This window comes from Topomyia yanbarensis, chromosome 2 (assembly GCF_030247195.1).
Source record: "Topomyia yanbarensis strain Yona2022 chromosome 2, ASM3024719v1, whole genome shotgun sequence".
NCBI lineage: Eukaryota > Metazoa > Arthropoda > Insecta > Diptera > Culicidae > Topomyia > Topomyia yanbarensis.
In genome coordinates, this window is record NC_080671.1 from 151,257,028 (window position 1) to 151,276,136 (window position 19,109).

Consider the following 19,109-nt stretch of genomic DNA (forward strand, 5'->3'; position numbering starts at 1 on the left):
GGCCACCTATGGCGGTTCTTGATGTCCCCGGGGAATTCACCAAGTTTTTAAGCTAATTTCACATCTATTTCCCAGCGAATACTTGACTGAAATTTACAAACTTGATTTTAAATAAAAGATATAGTAATCCCATTGACTGCTATTGAATTTCATACGGCTCTGACTTTTGGTTCCGGGGTTATAGGTTAGGTAGTAAGGTCACACTGAAATTTGCCATATAAATCGTAGTACCTCAGAGGTTAAAATGTATTGGAATGGTCCAAATTAATTCGATTCACAGGTCTGGATCACTGATTGTCAATTAAACATTCTTTAAATATATTGTCCACTGTAGACAATTCCGGAAGTCCCGGCAGTTGGGTGCTCCATCTCCCTCCCCCTCCTACACTTCCATACTTCATCGCCCCTTGGACTACCATCACATCTGCATTCCCTTCATCTACTCCGCATACCGAAATAAGATACAGGATTTCTAACGTATCATCCACGACCTAGCCGCTTTAATGATTGGGTCACATAACATATGTGCCACAAACATTAATATCGACAAGAAAAAAAAGTAGGCGAATTTCTGCAATTTTCCAGGATCCCTACATGTATTGGCTGTGTATATGTAGACTAGAGGATGTGAGTACGAAAATGTCAAAGAATTTTGAATTTTTTAAAGCACAATTACAGTAGTTCCGTCGTGTGATCTTTGTGAATCCGATTACGGAACTTCATATCATTTGATATGTAACGGCCCTGCAGTAATCCAATTCCATATTCGGATTTTTGGTTCTCCATACATAGAAGAACAAAAGTGCAGGGAGCTAAAACTCAAAGATATGTTATTGTTCCTAACTCAGTGTGGTAAAGAACTCGACAAGTAGGGTTCATGATTCTTTCGGGACTGAAAAATCCAAGTTGCTTACTGTTGTCATTTTCCATTTCCCTACCCTGTTCTTTTTTTCCCTTTTTTCTTGCTATCAGGAAAGTGATGAGACGACATGGCAAAGCTCAATATATTCTGATTCCTGCCTTGCCAAGCAAACTTACTGATTAAAAGGACAGCTTTTCTATCTTGATCCGACGGCTTGAAATAAATGCAAATTATGGTTGCGTAAAACGTTTTCAACCTTGTAAATTTTCTTGTAAGGATTCTGTCTCAGAGGCGCACATCTTGGACACAGATTATACAAATGGCAAATCCTTCCAAACTTATCCCATGAAATTATTATTCCGGGATGATCACGAGACTATAACAAAACAAATGACACGCATCATACCACACATCGAGAGCACATTGGTCATGCATTCCGCGCTATACCCACCAATTTTCAAATTTCGTTGACTCAATAATTTGCCAATTTGATACGCCATGACTGGTTAGCTTTTGTCTTTTTTCCGCTACCTCAGCCGGGTGATGTTCGTGTGCGCAACTGAATGAAATTTGGTCAGAATTGTCCGAAAATCCATTACCTAGTAGTCACTCCCATCGAATTTTCGTCACTAGTCGTTGCGTTCGTGACATTCATCGGTGCCGTCCGCATTGTTTGAAGTTGAAGTTCAAAGCTCGGCGTTCCCCCCGATGTCTATGCAAAATAGGGTAACGTTTTGGCGATCCTCCGTAATGCATTTATTTGTCTACCTCTGTCTGACACTCTGTGTCCAACCAACGAACATCATCAAAATATGAATGAATCATCGGTTTCGTAAACAGTGCGGACGACTGATCACGGATCATAGAGGTCAGTCGTAGTTCTAACTTAATTTGTGACGAAGGCGCGAATCCATTAATGATTTTTCAAACTAGTTCTCATACATAAGTTAAGATTTGAAGCTTTACAGAATTTGGGCGCATAATGAATTATATTTCTCATTATAAACGATTTTCATAAGAATTCCAATTATGTGTACCCATAATAATAAATTTCAAGTTTTCCGAAGGACAGTTATTCATTAAATCCACGATAGCTATTCGTCACCTGATTCTACATAAACGGATAACTTGCTTGTCCCGGATGACACATTTTCCATTTTGCTTATAAGCTCGTAAATATTATGCGTTTCTAAACATTGCTGTTCTGTGCTGAACGACAGAAAGAAGCGAAAGGACAACTCAAATAACGATCCCTAATCCTCTCGTACCCGAAGGGACGATTCACTCTATTTATTATGAAACATAAGGGCCATTGTCTCTGTCATTCAAGAGCACATGCCCATCGATGGATGTATTTCAGCAGTGTACTTGCGTTTGTAATGGCTAATAATGTAAGTAAACTTATGCGAAATCTACCTTAAACTGCTACATTAATATTCCAACTGGAACAGGAACTTCATCCCCCCTCGACGAAACTGTGTCAAGCATGACGGCCTATGATTTGAAATGACGCTGGACGAACTTTATTCGATGGGATTCAACCGCACATGTTGCACTGCTCAAGGGTGGAAAATGCCCATTGGTAGTGTGATGAACGCAGTTTTCCATCCCTCCTTCGAATACGTAATCTAATTCTCAAGATTTGTGAGATTATTATGCAGCCTGACCTATCTGTTAACGGCACAGTAGGGTAGCGCTATATTTAATCACACAGGACTAACCGATTTTATGGCTTGCCGGAGGAAATGAGTGAATTTGTAGGTGGGAGTAACGAAGTTGGTTTCCCGCTGGGAACTGTTACAAGGTGTGACATTATTTTTTCAGATTTGGTAGTTTTGAAACTGATTTCGAACAGACTTGGCTATTTTTGAGAATCAAGTCAGTTTTGTTTTTTGTCCATAAAATTCGTTTCGATCATTTGTATGTTAAGCTCTATATACCGTTCGAAAAATATTACGAATACCGAAGGAAGTATATTGATTCAGCTATTTTCGAGAGTTGTCCTACTGGAGCTGTAGAGCTAGGTTGTCGGATGGGCTCTGATCCAACATCCGGGTTCAGAGTAACTGATTGAGAAGTGCGGTCATACAGTAAATCCTCAAATAAACTGGTACCACAATGATATCTAGATGATGTAAAACTTATTAAAATTGATGTTAAATGGATTTGATGCCACTGAGAACTTGCCAATGTTCAGAGTTAATTTCGCAGCTATTCCTCAGAAAATTCTTAACCGATATCCACCATCTTACAAATTTGAAATTATTGACACAATGCTTCAATTGGCTGCAATTGAATTTCATCGCGATCTGACTTTCGGTTCCGGAGTTGGTTACCGCGGTTACATAGGAATTTCCCACATACCTGTTCCATTATAATACTTACGTTTTGCCTCTCATATGGAAAAGATTTGCCTTCAGTCTGTAAATTGTCAAACCAATCCACGACATTTTTTTTTACTAAAATAAGTATTCTGGATTTTACCAAGTGTGTGTGGTGGGGGGTTACTCCCCCACATATCGCACAACCATCCTCTCAACTCTCGAACACCGCACAGCTCCCTAACATCACATAAGCCCTACTTAACCGCGGCCAGTTGTATAGGGTGGAAATGTGAAAGTGAAACACTTAAAATGTTTTATGAAACCCAAATCAGACATTTTTTTTTACATGTCGCATGCAATAACATGTAAAGCGACTTTAGTTGAAATGTATATAGTTTTGCTAAAAGATTTTAACCTTGAATTTGATCACAGGCCATATATGCTTTTCTAGAATCTTAAAAGCTACCCGCACTACATCGTTTGACATTTCATCTCGAAACTTAACGAAATGTGTCAAACAACAGATGATTTACGTCGCCTGACTTTCTTAGTATGTTTTCCCATAATGGGTGCCAACTAAAATTGTGGAATGTTTATCTCAAGACAAACGTTTGAAGATGATCTGAATTATAAAAGATACTATCTCCATTATCGAAAAAATTAGTGAGCATTTTAAAACGGTCCATAATCGGCTGTTTGGCGAAGCTTCTGTTTGATGTCGAAACAGGAGCGTTGTACGGCCTTTACGTCAACTTTGCTAATGCCTCTCTTGATTGTACCTATCAAAGGTTTGCAATTTGTGGCTCTTCAGTTATTTTTATACACCAAGGAGCTCAAAATCCCGAAGACATCTTCTAGGTGACACTGAGGCAGCTTAGTCTGGTTGTGGTTTTTGGATACAAATGGGACCGAATTGGTATTCAGGAACGATTGTGTTTTTTGGCGTAATGTGATGACGCTTTATCCGGCCAAAATATGCATCAAAATTTTCTTCAAACACAGGATCAAAATTTTCTTCAAACGTTCGTTCTAGTAGGGGAGCCCGGGGCTAGTTGGCGATTGGGGTAAGTTGGCGAAATTCCTTTTTCTCTGTTTCTATTAGACATATAGCGCTGCCTCTTCTTGTGTACCTCAAGTTATGTGAAACCCGTTATCCAATGTGTTTTTGTTGCAAAACGATTTGTTTGGTGGAAGTTGTGGGTGATATTGTGTTTTCGAGCATACCAAGTAAATTTTCTAAATTTTAAATACTTTGTGTTATTTAGGGTGATTTTCAATCTATTTCCCGAATGATTGTATTTCTCGATAGCGCGTGAACAGAGCTTTCAGTATCCGTATAGATATTACATCTATCCACAAACAAAAGTAATTTTTAAATAGTTTTTAATAAGTTGGGGTAAGTTGGCGGTGCTGCACGCGGGGCAAGTTGGCGGTACTATTTACAGTGCAAAAAAGTCATCAAACATTTTTATTTCTGGAATTCACTCCAAAGTAAGAAAAACTTTTTCTTGTGTATCACGCCAATGTAGGAGACATTTATTCCGGCCAATTGCATGAAGAAGTTCGAAAATTTGCTTTTGAATAGGGAGTATGCGTCAAAGTCAAAATGCCGGGGTATTGAAACTGAAATATAATAGCAAATGTCGGTTAATATACAGTTTTCTCGAAAAGACATTCAGCTCGTTCCAAAAGGACCCTTGAAGTAATTGCATCTCTATTTGATTGCTTAGTTCTTGGCGTATACTCACATACCGCCAACTTACCCTGTGGCCGGGGTAAGCTGGCGGGTTTTCCGCGTCACATATTTTTGTCTCTAAAAATGGAGACAATGCATCAAACAGAGATATTGTCAACAGTCTGCTCTTTCATGCCGCGTGTTCTATTTTGCAAGATCTATCTACATCAAAGCGGTAAAAATTGAAAACTGAAAACACCGCCAACTAGCCCCGGTCTCCCCTACACATTTTAATTGATAGCCAAACCAAAGGGTTTGAACTTAGAAATATCCCTATCGGAAATGGCAATGTACAACAACACAATCTTTTGTTTAAACTTATATTTTCTGTTCGCAGATGCAGTAGAACTATCGTTGGAGTAGTATTGATCATTTTCGTGAACGCACGTTTTCGAAAAAGGGAAATAGCTTTCGTCGTCCAAAACAAAATAGATATATTGTATATTGCCTTCGATAAAAAATATTACGTCGCGCAGACTAAAATAACTGAACTATTTTTAATTTGAACAATGTTTTACTTATACTAAAATAAAATAGATGATAAACACAATTGATGGCTGACAGAAAACATCCAGTGGATTATTCTGGCCGTACTACGTGCGATGAGTGAGTGGAACGCCGAAAATAAATCATTTCTCCGGAATACACCGGATTCTGTTTTTGCACGCACTTTTTTGCACGGTTTTTTTGCACGACTTTTTTTGCACGGTTTTGCAAAATAATACGATTTTTATGTATAAAATACCTATTTAGATATACAAGTCTAATGATTTGATCATCCTGTAAAAAAAAAAACCGTGCAAAAAAAATCCGTGCTATTTCGAGAAACCGTGTAAAAAAATCCATGTTATTTCAAGAATCCGTGCAAAAAAAATCCGTGTTATTTTGAGAAACCGTGCAAAAAAAAATCCGTATTATTTTGAGAAACCGTGCAAAAAAAAATCCGTGTTATTTCGAGAAACCGTGCAAAAAAAATCCGTGTTATTTCGAGAAACCGGGCAAAAAAAAAATTTAATAGGCATTTAGTAACGGCAGCTGAAAATAAATGGCATTGGATATTTGCAATGCAAATGGGGATGATCTGCCAATGTGTAAAAATCGCGTATTTTTCAATTTTAGGAAATGAGTTGTTATTCAAAATTCAAGTTATGGTAGTTGAAAATCAATAATATTGGGCAATGGTTTTTATAGGATTGTATGCTTTTTAGATATCATCAAATAATATTCCGGTTCATATATCACATCGCATTGGCAATGGAGCAATTGGTATATGGCCAAGTTCCCCCGGGTAGTGCCACTACACAAAGTATATTAATTTTGCTTGTTCAGTTTGATAAGCTAGAAACTGATGGCGGAGATTTTAATATGCAGGGATACGCAATACGTATTGTTTGGTCTGAGTAGATAACGACTGATGTTTCTTTTTACCAACCAATTAGTGATCTCTGATTAAATAGAGCTTTCAAAGAGTTAGGGACAGACACAAGTCTATTTTTTACTGAGATGTAACAAGTTGGTGCTGGACCTGTGGCCTTCGTCTGGTATGATCCATTCTCGTTGGTACGGATATGTTCATGACTGGTTTGTGGATGAGTGGTCCTACTTACAAGTGAATTGATCACTTCGCTTGGGTGGAGCTGGTTCCAAGAAGATGTGCAGGACTGGCACCTACGAGAATGTTGATTGTTTCACTCGAGCTTTGGTTCTTGGAAATAACAAATCGCTTCCTCGGTGTGATATGTTCGAGTTGAATGCTCAGTGGTTGAAATGTGCATTCGGTTCGAGAAGATTGAGTCGTTTGGAGGATTGGTGGTCTCCGAGAGCAGATGCGAATAACTCTGAAGTATCCAATAAAGGGAGATTGTATCTGTGGAACTGAAAAATATTTCACTGCTCTAGCTTATTTGTACATCATAACAACTACCAATATCGACTATTTAGAACAGAGATTTTCAAATTCTGTTATAAGATCGAGAAAAAATATAGCACAGTTGTAGTGAATAAAGTATTTGCGAATAAGGACCACTACTGCTGGCATCTTTTTTCATATTTATTAATAGTCGATTGATCCGCTTCAGACCTAGGAGACGAAAGAAAAGAATAGGAACAAGACAAAAGGCGGTTCTAATTCTAAATTGGTTTAGTATAGATATAGACGACTCAAACGCACTGACAGGAGAAAATTTTTCAGAATTAGACAAATTAGAGGACATCACACACATGCACAAAACTTTATCGTCCTCCTAAAGATCGTTGTTAAATGGCAGATAGTCGCCATTTCGTACGATTTTGCAAAGTTTGCCTCGCGGGACGAACCGATATCCACCCAGGCACAGGTTGCAGTCGTTAAAAAAAACTAGATTCGCTAAGTGTAAAATAGCGAATTTTCAGCCTTTCAGGAAAGAATTTTTCATCAAAGTGCAGTTTTGGAAATTTTAATTGCAAAGAAGGGGTCTGCCAACATTTCAAAATGGCAAATGCTGCCTCTTATCAGGAAAGAGTATTTAATTAAGTGAAAGCCAATCAATAGGCCGTTGAAAATTGACAATTTCTGACATTTCAATTGCGCAAGAGAGTCTTTGTATCAAAAAGATTTTTTTTACTTTTCATGAAAATTCTTTTAATGAGAAGATAACCATTTACATGAAAAAATCGCAAAAAATGACAATTTTGATATTGTTGTCCCAGAATCGAACAATGTTTCTTACCAAACTGTATATGATCGCATACTGTTCGAAAGGTCTAGTTTTCTTCGTTCAAAAAATGTTACAAAATCGAAAATCGGCTGAAAATGACAACGTAGCTATTTTTTTGTGGCAAAGGTCACAAAAAAAATTTTTTTGCTTCAGAATTTCGTGTGTACATTACTTTGTATCGAATTTGCTATACTAGTTCATTTTAAAAATTTAAAATCGCTGTAGCACAGTGTAACCTACAAAAAGTTAACAAACTCTAAACAGTTGAAACATTTTACCATTTTAACTATTGCTTTTCAACGGACAATAATTTCTTTTAACGAATAAAAAAACTTACATTTTTTTTTGCACGGTTTCTGAAAATAGCACGGAGTTTTTTTGCACGGTTTCTCGAAATAACACGGATTTTTTTTGCACGGTTTCTCAAAATAACACGGATTTTTTTTACATGGTTTCTCGAAATAGCACGGATTTTTTTTGCATGGTTTTTTTGTGCACGGAACGCATCCCCCGTGCAAAAAAAGAATTTGGTGTACTCTTACCGGAACGTTCAAGCTTTACTAAAAGGGCAGGAAAATCTATATTATCTTCTGTAGCAAGCCGAAGAGTTGTTGCTGAAAAGTTCGCCTATTTTGCAGCGCAGAAAGATTGATGAGCACGCAGCGATCCTCGTATGCAGGTAACTATAATCGATTTTGCTAGGGCAACCGACGATGCGCAAACCTGATGAAATTATTCTCTATCCGTTCAATGCGGTTAATGTGGACAGTGTGATACGACGCCAAAATGGTAACTCCATATTCCAGATTATTGCGCACCAGTGTGGTGTACAGAAAAATCACGAGTGTTGCGATTAATGGGTCCAAGTACAGCGCACAGAGGAGTAACTGGGGTCGAATCCTGGCCAAAACTATTTATTGCGGCTATTTCTGTTATTATGTCTTACCAGTGCAGGGGTCAATTTTCTAGATCCTTCCGAATACTAGTATTTTCAAGGTGATCTTTGTGAATACATTTGTTTTTCCCGCTGCATGAACAGTTGGTCAGTGGAAAAGGAAGAAGAAAAGGGATACCTGTGCACATATTCATAAAGATTCATTTTGCCAAAAATAGTACTTGACCCTACAGCATTTTGGCGTACCTTAAATTAGTAAAAATATCAATATTTTCAAATCGGTTGGAATTTGTGGATCGGAAGAGATTGAATGTTTTTTTAATAGCCGGAATCTTGTAATGTTGTTTCAGCAACTTTGCCGGATCTTGCCGTATAATGTAACTTTTTTATCATTCAAATTTGGAATAACTTGTTTAAAAAAAGTATTTTTAAAGTTGGTCCAATAAACAGCAACACTACTATTTTCGGTTATTTTTAAGCGGAGGTTATACAAATAGTTGTGTTCTATTACGTTTGTTATAATATTGTCTTATTTAATACAGTCATCATCATTTGAAAGCGATTTTGCTGGATATATAAAAAAAATTATTAAAAACTCTTAAAATATCACCATTTTGCATCCATGCAAAATTCTTTAGCAATTTTTGGCATACTCTTTATTTTGCCACAATATGCAGTATGCTTTTAGGTATCTAAAAAAATATAACTAAATAAAAAATCTAAAAAAAAAATTTTCGTTATTGGCCAAGAATTTGTTCTAGTTACTCCTCTGTGCAGCATAGGTTTTAGCTGTGACGGAAGAAACATGTGCGGTAAGCGTAGCTTACGGTCGAAAATGACACCAAGGTCTGGATACGACTCGTTTTGAACATTCACACTCATTTCGTTTCTGGCACTCCAGTCAATGATCCTATCGACGTCCATTTGCAATGCACAACAATCTGTTCTGTTATAACACGGAAAGTTTTCACATCGTCAGCATACATGAATTTAGACGTTGACAATTCATTGCAGAGGTCGTCCACAAAAAACACAGATAGAAGAGGACCGAGATGACTTCCTTGAGCAACGCCCGATGTAATGTGGAATGGACCTGAGAGTGTAGTTCCAAGTTGCACAGAAGCACTGCGATTTGAAAAGTAGGATGAGATCCAATTAGTCAGGAAATCCATTGCCCAGCGGCATTCAGATTGCAGTGTTGAAATCTGTAACTCAGTGTATTTCGGGGCTCTTGCCTTTTTTCGGCATTTTATCCCAACTCTTTTTAATGTTTTGCAGATGCACTGCCGAAAACATTTGAACTTTTTTGCGAAGGTAAGAGGAAGAGAACGAAGTCTTTTTGCGTCCATAATTTTGATAGGTATTCCACTACCTTGCTAGCGAATAGTTGTTGGGGATCTAAGGATATGATAAACAGTCGACGATGCAACTTGGCTTGCTATAAGCCAAAAAGCTTATAGCAAGCCACCAGATGTCTCTGAAGACATACGTAATTCCTATGCAGATCCACCATAATCATTAGCTAGGTTGTCTTGGGAGCAAAACTTTTCCTACCATAGGTTTTTTTCTGTTGGCTTGTGTTTTTAAGATTATTGAACAAATTTCATTTTGAGATTTCAACTAGTTTTGGAAAGTATGCCGAAATGTAATGATGGATTATACAAGAAGAATATTTTTTATCGTCTGGTCGCCTGTCAACAATACTTTGTTTGATATATATTGTCTTTAAAATGTTGATGAAACCAGCTTTTATTCATTGTTTTTCCCGAACAGATGAGGAAAATTGTGAAAATTTTGTGTTCCAATACCATCATTTTGTAACCTGATGATACTACTACCGCATGAAAAAATATAACATTGGGCATAGTGATCTATAACGCATAATTTTACGAATCAGTTATGAGGCTTTATATATGAAAACTTCTGTGCACATTTGTGACATGTTATGCATTTTTATCATCAATACACACTTATGACACGTATGCGAGCGACTTTGGTTTACATTTTAATCAAAATCTGTCAATATAGTCAACCAATCTTCGCATAAATCGGAAGATTACTACAGAAAAGATAGAAGCATCGACCGCCTTCTCCGAAAAGATATTCTATCTCAAACTTTAAAAATCGTTTTTCTCAAAAAGTGCTAAATGGCGCTTGTCATAAGGTACAGTTTATTCGGAGAAGTTGTTATTCTTATGATTGCGCATCCACAGGAGGTTACCGTTCTGTGATTAATTCACCTATAAGTGATATACGAAATTTATTTTCCGAACTAATTGAGATAGAGACTTTGTGTCTTCGACAAAGTTGTAGAAAATGTTACTGCAAAATCCAGTATCCACTGATTGTTTAAATTTCACATGACACACTTCTCGAACGCACTATATGCTACGTTTCGTACTTTGATCACGATTGTGGTCAAAGTTCTCCTTTCCTTTTTTGACATCGATGAATATGTTTCATGCAATTTACCATGAAAGGATGAAGCTGCTTATTGCAGTGCGCTTGAATATTTCATTTTAAACCACTGTGATGGGATATTGTATTGAACATAACACTCGGAGAGAATCGCGTCGACTAACAATCGGGGCATTATATGAAAGTAAAAAGCTAGCACTTTCAGTATGTTATGATGTTGTTTGCTCCTTTTTGCTCCTTAACGAATTATTTAAGGTGGAAGTTACCCCCAAATTATCGTAAAATTTGAAATATCTTTTTAAATTCAACAGATAGGAAGTAACTATGTTAAGCAAATATATGTGTTTCAATACCGCAAACAACTTTGTGGAAGATTCCAAGAAGATACGAGAATGTCTAAAAAAGTTATCATGAAAAAACTAATTTTAAGGGGTCTTCCATATAATATGTTCCATAACTCGTAAACGATTGAAGCTAGATATATAGTGTCTTCAGCAATTTCTTTTGTAGTAACATTTTCTACAACTTTGTCGAAGACACAAAGTCTCTATCTCAATCAGTTCGGAAAATAAATTTCGTATATCACTTACAGGTGAATTAATCACAGAGCGGTAACCTCCTGTGGATGCGCAATCATAAGAACAACAACTTCTCCGAACAAACTATACCTCTAAAGTCAACGATTTAGACGCTATTAATTTGAGCACGAAAACGACGTTTTAAAACACTGTGCGATATAACAAATGAATGCTTTTGTATGGGAATTAATTTATATTTTCTCTGAACTGAAGGTATTCGATTCTAAAACTTCAGTAAGCTTGGAAAAATCGCAACTTTTTAAAAAGGAATTGTGCCTCTTTTACTCTTTTTTAAGGGTCGATTCTTTTGATCGATTCGCGATTCACTCGTCCATCTCTAGTCAGCAACGTGCGTTTTGAGCAGAAATCTAGTTTTAGTAAACCTTTTGGCAGTATTATTGCCGGATAATCTGTGTATTTTCTATTTCTTAAAGTTTGCTTACAGGCCGTCCTTCCTGCCAATAAACACTTTCTCAAATCATACACAAAAGTTCTTCATGGCTTAGCAAAAATTACGACATTACACCGCGAGCAAACTAATCACTCGCACTTCTATACGTTATCAAGTTTATCAAGTTCAATTCTTCGCTGATTAAATCCTACATCTTTCTCACCCTCAAGCCACCTAGGTCAAACCATTTCTTTTCGATACGCATCTATATATAATTACAAAAAATCCCCCGCCGGTTAAGTTTTTGCCAGGCTGTAGATAACCCATTGGAATGGCAATTGGGCGCTTACCCCAAACCTCTCGCATTCGCGCAATAGAAAGAGCGAATGAAATTTGTCAGTTCATGTGCATGAACGGGATTGAACGTATGAACAAGAAAACATGCAAGAATAGAAATAATAATGCAAAAATATAAATAATATGAAATATATTTACGAAAGTTCAAAATGTAATCATGTTACGAGATCCACCACGTCACGTCCCCTCATGATACCGCGAATGAATTATGTATTTTCGATAGCGGCGTTGTCACATGCTATCATGCCAGAGCATCTATTTTTTGTACATTTTTATGGAAGATTGTTATTGCTATTTTTCTTAATCGCTACTTTTTTCTACGATAGCCTTAGTGTGATTTTTTTTTTCATATCAAATCAAAGGTTCTTAATCCAACTTGACAACTATATCAACAATCTATACGTTAGCAAGTTCCGCCACTGCACGGTTAATATATTTACAACCATTAGGGGAAACAGCTATGGGAAACCCTTCGAATCAAAAAATCAACTAAACACTGTCAGTAGCCGTTTTACAATGTTTGCAAAATGGTTGACGTGGCGAACCGACTGTTTCATTTCAAGACACTCGCTTCCCGTGCTCGTGATTTTCCACTCATGCGAACGAAAGTAACGCGCGGAGGGGTGAATGAAAATATTTTGAAATTAAATTTTAGGGCAACTCACAGACAAACCCGTCAAGCCTTGCTTAATCTTGTCGATAGCGCTGGCCACCGGGAGTGGGTCTGCGAGATGTTTATGTTACCCGTTGCAAGATCCTTCAGCAAGCTCGTCAATTCGCCGGTATCTGCAACCGGAGGAGGATTCAAACATCGGGTGCGTGTGATTGTGGAAAATGAAATTTGAATTTAGTTGGATGTAGAGAAATGCCGTATGCCGAATCGGTAGGAAGAATGAGAAGATTAACTCACGTGCACCGGTCGGTGATGACGGAAATTTTAATTGAGTTTTACATTTTTCTAGACGTGAGCTGATTTTAACAGCCAGCCCACGTTAAAATACTATAGCGTACCTCTTGAAGTAATTCCGCAATTTATATGGAATGATGAAAGCAGATGTTCTATGGAATCCAAAAAATGCTTCAAACTTTGCTCAAAAGTGTCGTCTTACCTGAAATGAAGAACGGTAAATAAGTAGAAATTAATATAATGATTACGAATTCATAGTCATTAAAATTTGAAATCTATTGGAAAGGAAATAAGTATCGATTTTTCCGACCCGCAATGGTAAGCTAATCTCGATTGGCTGAAGGTTGAAATTCACACTCCCTCTTTATATTTCCCCAACAATAATTTTTGTTTACACTTTCCCTTGCCCAAAATCATAGTATCCTGTCCGTGGGGAATTAAATGGAAGTCACGTTTTCGAGAGTGATAAATAAAAGGATGAAGCAAAACTGGTCTGTTGTTGCTGATAAAAGTTAAGAACCGGTGAAAATATGGGCGTCATTGCCGTAAATTGTTGTGAGACAAACAACGTTATGCGAATGCTGATTTACGGGGTGGTTTAGAACGATTATATTGCGGGTGCTGACACTTTTTACCCGCAGAGATCCAACACGGCTGTAAACAATAACCTATGATTTACAGTCTAGTTTGAGTAAACGCAGATACAATAAAATCAACGACTACCAATAATACCATTAGTTCATCTGTGGAAAGTAATTGTTACCATCATAGAAATACGTCATTTTATTGAACCGAATAATTTGATATATCGAAGTTCTTGAGTTATTCTCATTTTTTGTTTTAAAACGGGCCTACCTTGTATTCCCCCTAGGTTGAGGGGTTTGACGGTATTGCAAACATCATCAAGCATATTTCTTACATCAGTGCTAAAGAACCTCTGACAGACAATGGTTAAGGGGGGAGAGAGGGTCTGGAGTAAGAATTTTTATTTTGCGAGTTTTTTATAGAACTTTGCGTGAAGCGAATTGATCAAAACTTTTGTACATTATAGTATATCATTGCAATAGTATGCTCTAATTTTTATATGCCGTGGACTTGGCGGCGGACTCCAGACTAAAATTCTTTATGCTTAGAGATTTGTAGCTTGGAGACCTTGGATTCTGGTGGTCCCTAGAATCTAATAGAAACACGGTGCGTACTTCAGGTGATGGATAGAAGCAAAGGGATACCCTGACGACTGGCAGATTGAATTATTTTTGCTATCAGTTCAACTAGATCCAGACCGATGCAGTATGCTATGGATGATAGTTCATCCACGCGAACCAAACAAAGTGGCTATGTTCCCAAATATAAGCAACTCTAAATACGTCCCTTCCGTTATTTTCCTCTGTTTCATTAGTCTGTTTTTGTTTTACTTCTATTAATTTGTTCTTCCACTATTCATGTTCATCAAAAAATATTAGGCAATTTCTACGCTTCTAGGTAATCTCTTTTCATATTTTTTCTTGTAATTCGGTATTTTATTAATACTCAATACCAATACTAACTCTTCTCTTTATTTTATTTTTATTTATTTTCGGTCTGTGTCATTCTTCTGATGACCTTTTCGAGCTCATACAACCAATAAGCGCAACATTGCTGCCAACAATGATTCTTCTCTGCCATCAGACGTCGTCAGGTTTTAGAACAATTGACTGGATGTATTCTCATACTCGATGGAATCAGATAAGTAGGAACATTTCTTATTATTCGCATTAACATATTATTTACAGGCATCAAACATATCTCAACGCCCAAGACTTCCCACACACACCTAAACATACACACATACAAATACATAAATATTTGACTGATGACTGGCCAAGTGTATACACTCGTAGGATCTATCATTTCGATGATCGCCTCGATTCTACGAAACCAGTGCACAAGTAAGCTGACATATGCTAGTCTTGTCTGGTGAATGCATGTAACCTGGAAGCCCCAGACACGACAGGACGAGACGAACACCCCCTTACTTAAGTGAACTTTTCAGCACCTATAACTTTACAACCGTGGTCTCAAGCATTAATCCACCGCTCGCGCGATCATGGATCGGCTACGTTCGGAATTCTCTACTCTCGAACAGCTTAGACGCATGCCTTCAGTTGGACCAATCAAGAATGATGCTCATATTCACCAGACAACTCGCTCCTCTACCATACACTAAAAATTAATTATCAGATTCACGGTCCGCGCGCGATCGTTCAAGAGTACACGCGAATATGCGAATGGCCACACGAATCTAAAATCGAATTTATGCACGCAAAGTTAGAAACACGCTAGCATTCAAATGCTCGAGCCCTTCGCGATCACACTTTTACATAATTAGTAAACGCCCACGCCAACCCAGACAGATATACACCTCTGGACTCGAACGCTAAAACTCACACCTTCCACGTACACACCACCACAGGACTCAGAATCAGATTTATGCATACAAGGTAGCAAGCAAGAATTACAGATATTCGTCTGGCAACCGGGGGAAGTGCATCTCAAATGCAGAACTTATCATTTCAATGAGGGCCTTGGATCTGTGTCCGTCAGGTCAAGGATGTATGAAACCCGCTAGCCACCACCCTCGACCCTAGCTGCCCATAAAGGGATAAAAAATAGCATGCTGTAATTTTTATATGCAAAAATATCGACGAACGACTCGGTGACGAAGCTTTTTGTAGAACGTCTCTGGAAAAACATGATTTGCGGTGTTACCTGCCATTCAAAAACTACTTAACCGATTTCTTTCAAACATTGCATACATATTCTATGTTAAAAATACCTAATCCCTACGTTGAGTTTTTGAGATAATTGTTGATTTGTTGCTTTGATATGCGAATTGAATATCGCTCAGTGGAGAGTCTTTCAAGTACTCTGCTTTAATGTGTAAGTCAATCATATTCTCCATTATTTTCAGAAATATGGAGATTAGGCTGATTGGCCTAAAAGATTTTGGAAGTGATGTATCGCGCTTGCCAGGTTTTGTTATAAATATTACCCTTGTTGGTCTCCAGCTTGTAGGTATATAGTTTAATATTAGACTTGCCCTAAACATTTTCGTCAGGCATGGAATGATATGCTGTTTGCTTTTTTGTAGCATTATTAGCAGTATTCCGTCCATCCCCGTGGTTCAAAGGAGTCGATCGCCCATTCCACCTTTGCATCTGTATATATAGAAGTTTTTTCATACTCCGCACCTGCCCAAACAAACGACCACTGGTCTGTGCGCGCTGGCGTGGCCGACTAGTGGGCCGATGTGAAATGATTGTTGCTGTGGACCGTGTTTGCAAACATTATTCCACAGCTTAATGGCGGAGTTGTTGGACACGGCTCGCAGTGGAGGTCATTGTGTGTCGATTTATCGGTCGACTTCGTCATCGTGCTAATTATTTTAAAAAAATGTAAAAGTAGAAGTAGTAGCGTTAATTAATTATTGTGCTTATTTGAAAGTTTACATACAAGTTTGTTATGAATATACACCAAATTCGTTACTGATACTTTTTGCATGTATCATGCAAGTAGCAGTTGGGATATTGGATTTTGAGATGATTATGACTTTCAGTGGTTTTTTTTTTCAAATGTTTGGTTTTTTGACGGTAGGCAGGGAACATACTTACCTATCTTGGAACAAAATTTCATCCAAATCAAAAATGGAGTTTTTTAGTAAATCGACTTTAAATTTTTTAAATCGATTTTTTTCAGTGTAGGAGACGATGAGGAATTTTTTCAATATTTTAATTAAACAATTTGACTAATTTTGTGAAAATCACTCCTACAACATTTTTTTGTAGGATTTGTCATTTTTAGACTATAGCCATTTGGAAAAAATGGTAAAAAAAATTTACCTTGCTCAAAAGACAGACCATTTTTGAAAAACGAAGTATGCAAAGTGGCTTTTTGTGACAAAGTCTTCTTGTATAAAAAGTTTCATTAAAATCTGAGAGGGTGCTGCCAACATTTGTTCGAGTTGGTGCGAAATTCGTCCTAAAGCAACCGCGAGTGATGTTTTGAGATGTAAGCATGGAAGCTCTGGTTTGCTGATGAGAAAGCGAAAACGAACTCTTGTTTTTTTGGAATATGAACCAAAAGCCTGGCACAAAATTTACTCCAAAAGAGAAACTGTAGGATTTATAGGACCATTTTCCTTGACGCTCGTCAAAGGGTTCCCAAATTTCGTAGAAACACTGTAAAGTTTCACGAAATATCTTTGATGTGCGTAGTACTTTCTTTAGGATTTGCCTGAGTTCCATATACGTTGTCTAAGGCATGTAGGATTTTTCTAATATATTATCCATATGTACGTAATGTTTACAGTAGTTTAGAACAAATGTTGCGAATTGCAATTTACTTGATATGACTCAAATAAATTCGTAAAGTTTCCCAAAGATTATCTGTCGAGCGTGACTAAAAACATTTTAGTAAAACATTTACAGCCAATAAAACAGAGGACACCATCATGAACCTAAACAACTCATTTTACTCCAATTGAATTTACTACGGCATAAAAATGTCAATTAGTTTTGAAAAAAAAAACTTTTATTTAAATTTGTTTTTGTGATTCTGTGCACCTTAGAAGAAGAAGCGTAGTACAAAATTGTTTTAAAACTGTATTTATATCAATGATAGAATTTCTTAAACATAGCATAAAAACTTATTTTGCAGTCATTTTTTAAGAAAATCCGCCCAGAACCAATGTCATAACGTTTATTTTTTCTAAAATCTAAAATATGTGAACAGTATTTTCCCTGTTCATTAGTAAAATTTAAGTTAAAAAATATCGTTGAAATCCTTGAGGGGGTGGGGGTAAGGATAATGTTTAGTAAATATTTTTCAATTCTTAACAGATTGCCTACATTTTTATTATTGGGCAATATCTAAACAATAACCTCTCAAAAATAGTGCAAATTAAAAAAATCCGAATGGTGTCAGTAGTTTTCTCTATCTTGCATAGCTTTTTCATATTTGGAAATTACCATCTTCTAAGACAGTTATTGAAACATTCATGGAATTGTGCATGATCAACTACAAATAAGAAGTGTTGACTGTAATGATGCTACACTCGTTTAACATGTTCTTTAAATTTTTTTCAGATAAGCAAAACAGGACGAATCTGTAGGAGCCATCGGTAACTGATTTTTTGGCACTGTCGCTGTTCACTTATAGCGTGCAACGAAACCTCTTTGAAAACACGTAAAAACAAGTGTCACATGAGACGACCGCCTAGACTGTTTTATAATATTCTGACATCTCCATACTAAAAATCTCGGTTGCAGATCTCAAAATATACAATCATATTACAAACAATTACTTGTATACATATCAGTGCTACAAAGAAAATTCAATCTTATAATTATGATCCGTTAACATAGTCAATACAAGTGCACTCTTCGCGTCAAAACATGCGTAAACCGCCTGGTTCAATCGTCCACATTGCGTTGAAACATATCTCATATTACAGTATGTTGCCTCATTTACAACAGCTCCCACAGGGATGCAGATTGCATCGAATAAGATGCTCGCAACGTGATTTCTACAAGATATTTCATTACAACTGCCCGCTGCCAAAGTGCCAAGTCGTGTGCCAACAACAAGGCGCAGTCGGGTGAGGGTAAAATGCTAAAACAATGGCCCAATTCAAGTTCTCATGTTTTGATTATGAGTTATGTGTTTCGCTTCCCCAATAGCATTGAATCGAAATGCTTCTGCGTTCCCTCACTCCTGCTGTATTAACGAGCTGATCCTGGACGGGGTAACTGATTTCACACAAAATCTCGAACAGTGTACCCAGCAAAGCAACACATGGCCACGCGTGCCGCGTGCCAGTGCAAGACCCTTTATTATACTTAGCTCTTTTAAACATATGTGCATTAGCAATAGGGTGGTGCCGACATAGAAGTACTTGCTCCATTCACA

The 19,109-nt window shown here is 37.3% G+C and overlaps 1 protein-coding gene across 1 annotated transcript in view; it reads right to left on the minus strand.

Moving 5' to 3' along the window:
- The window catches only part of LOC131681759 (CD109 antigen), an 86,503-nt gene that overhangs the window by 25,576 nt on the left and 41,818 nt on the right, over nucleotides 1-19,109 (minus strand). The gene's annotated exons all lie outside the window — the stretch shown is intronic.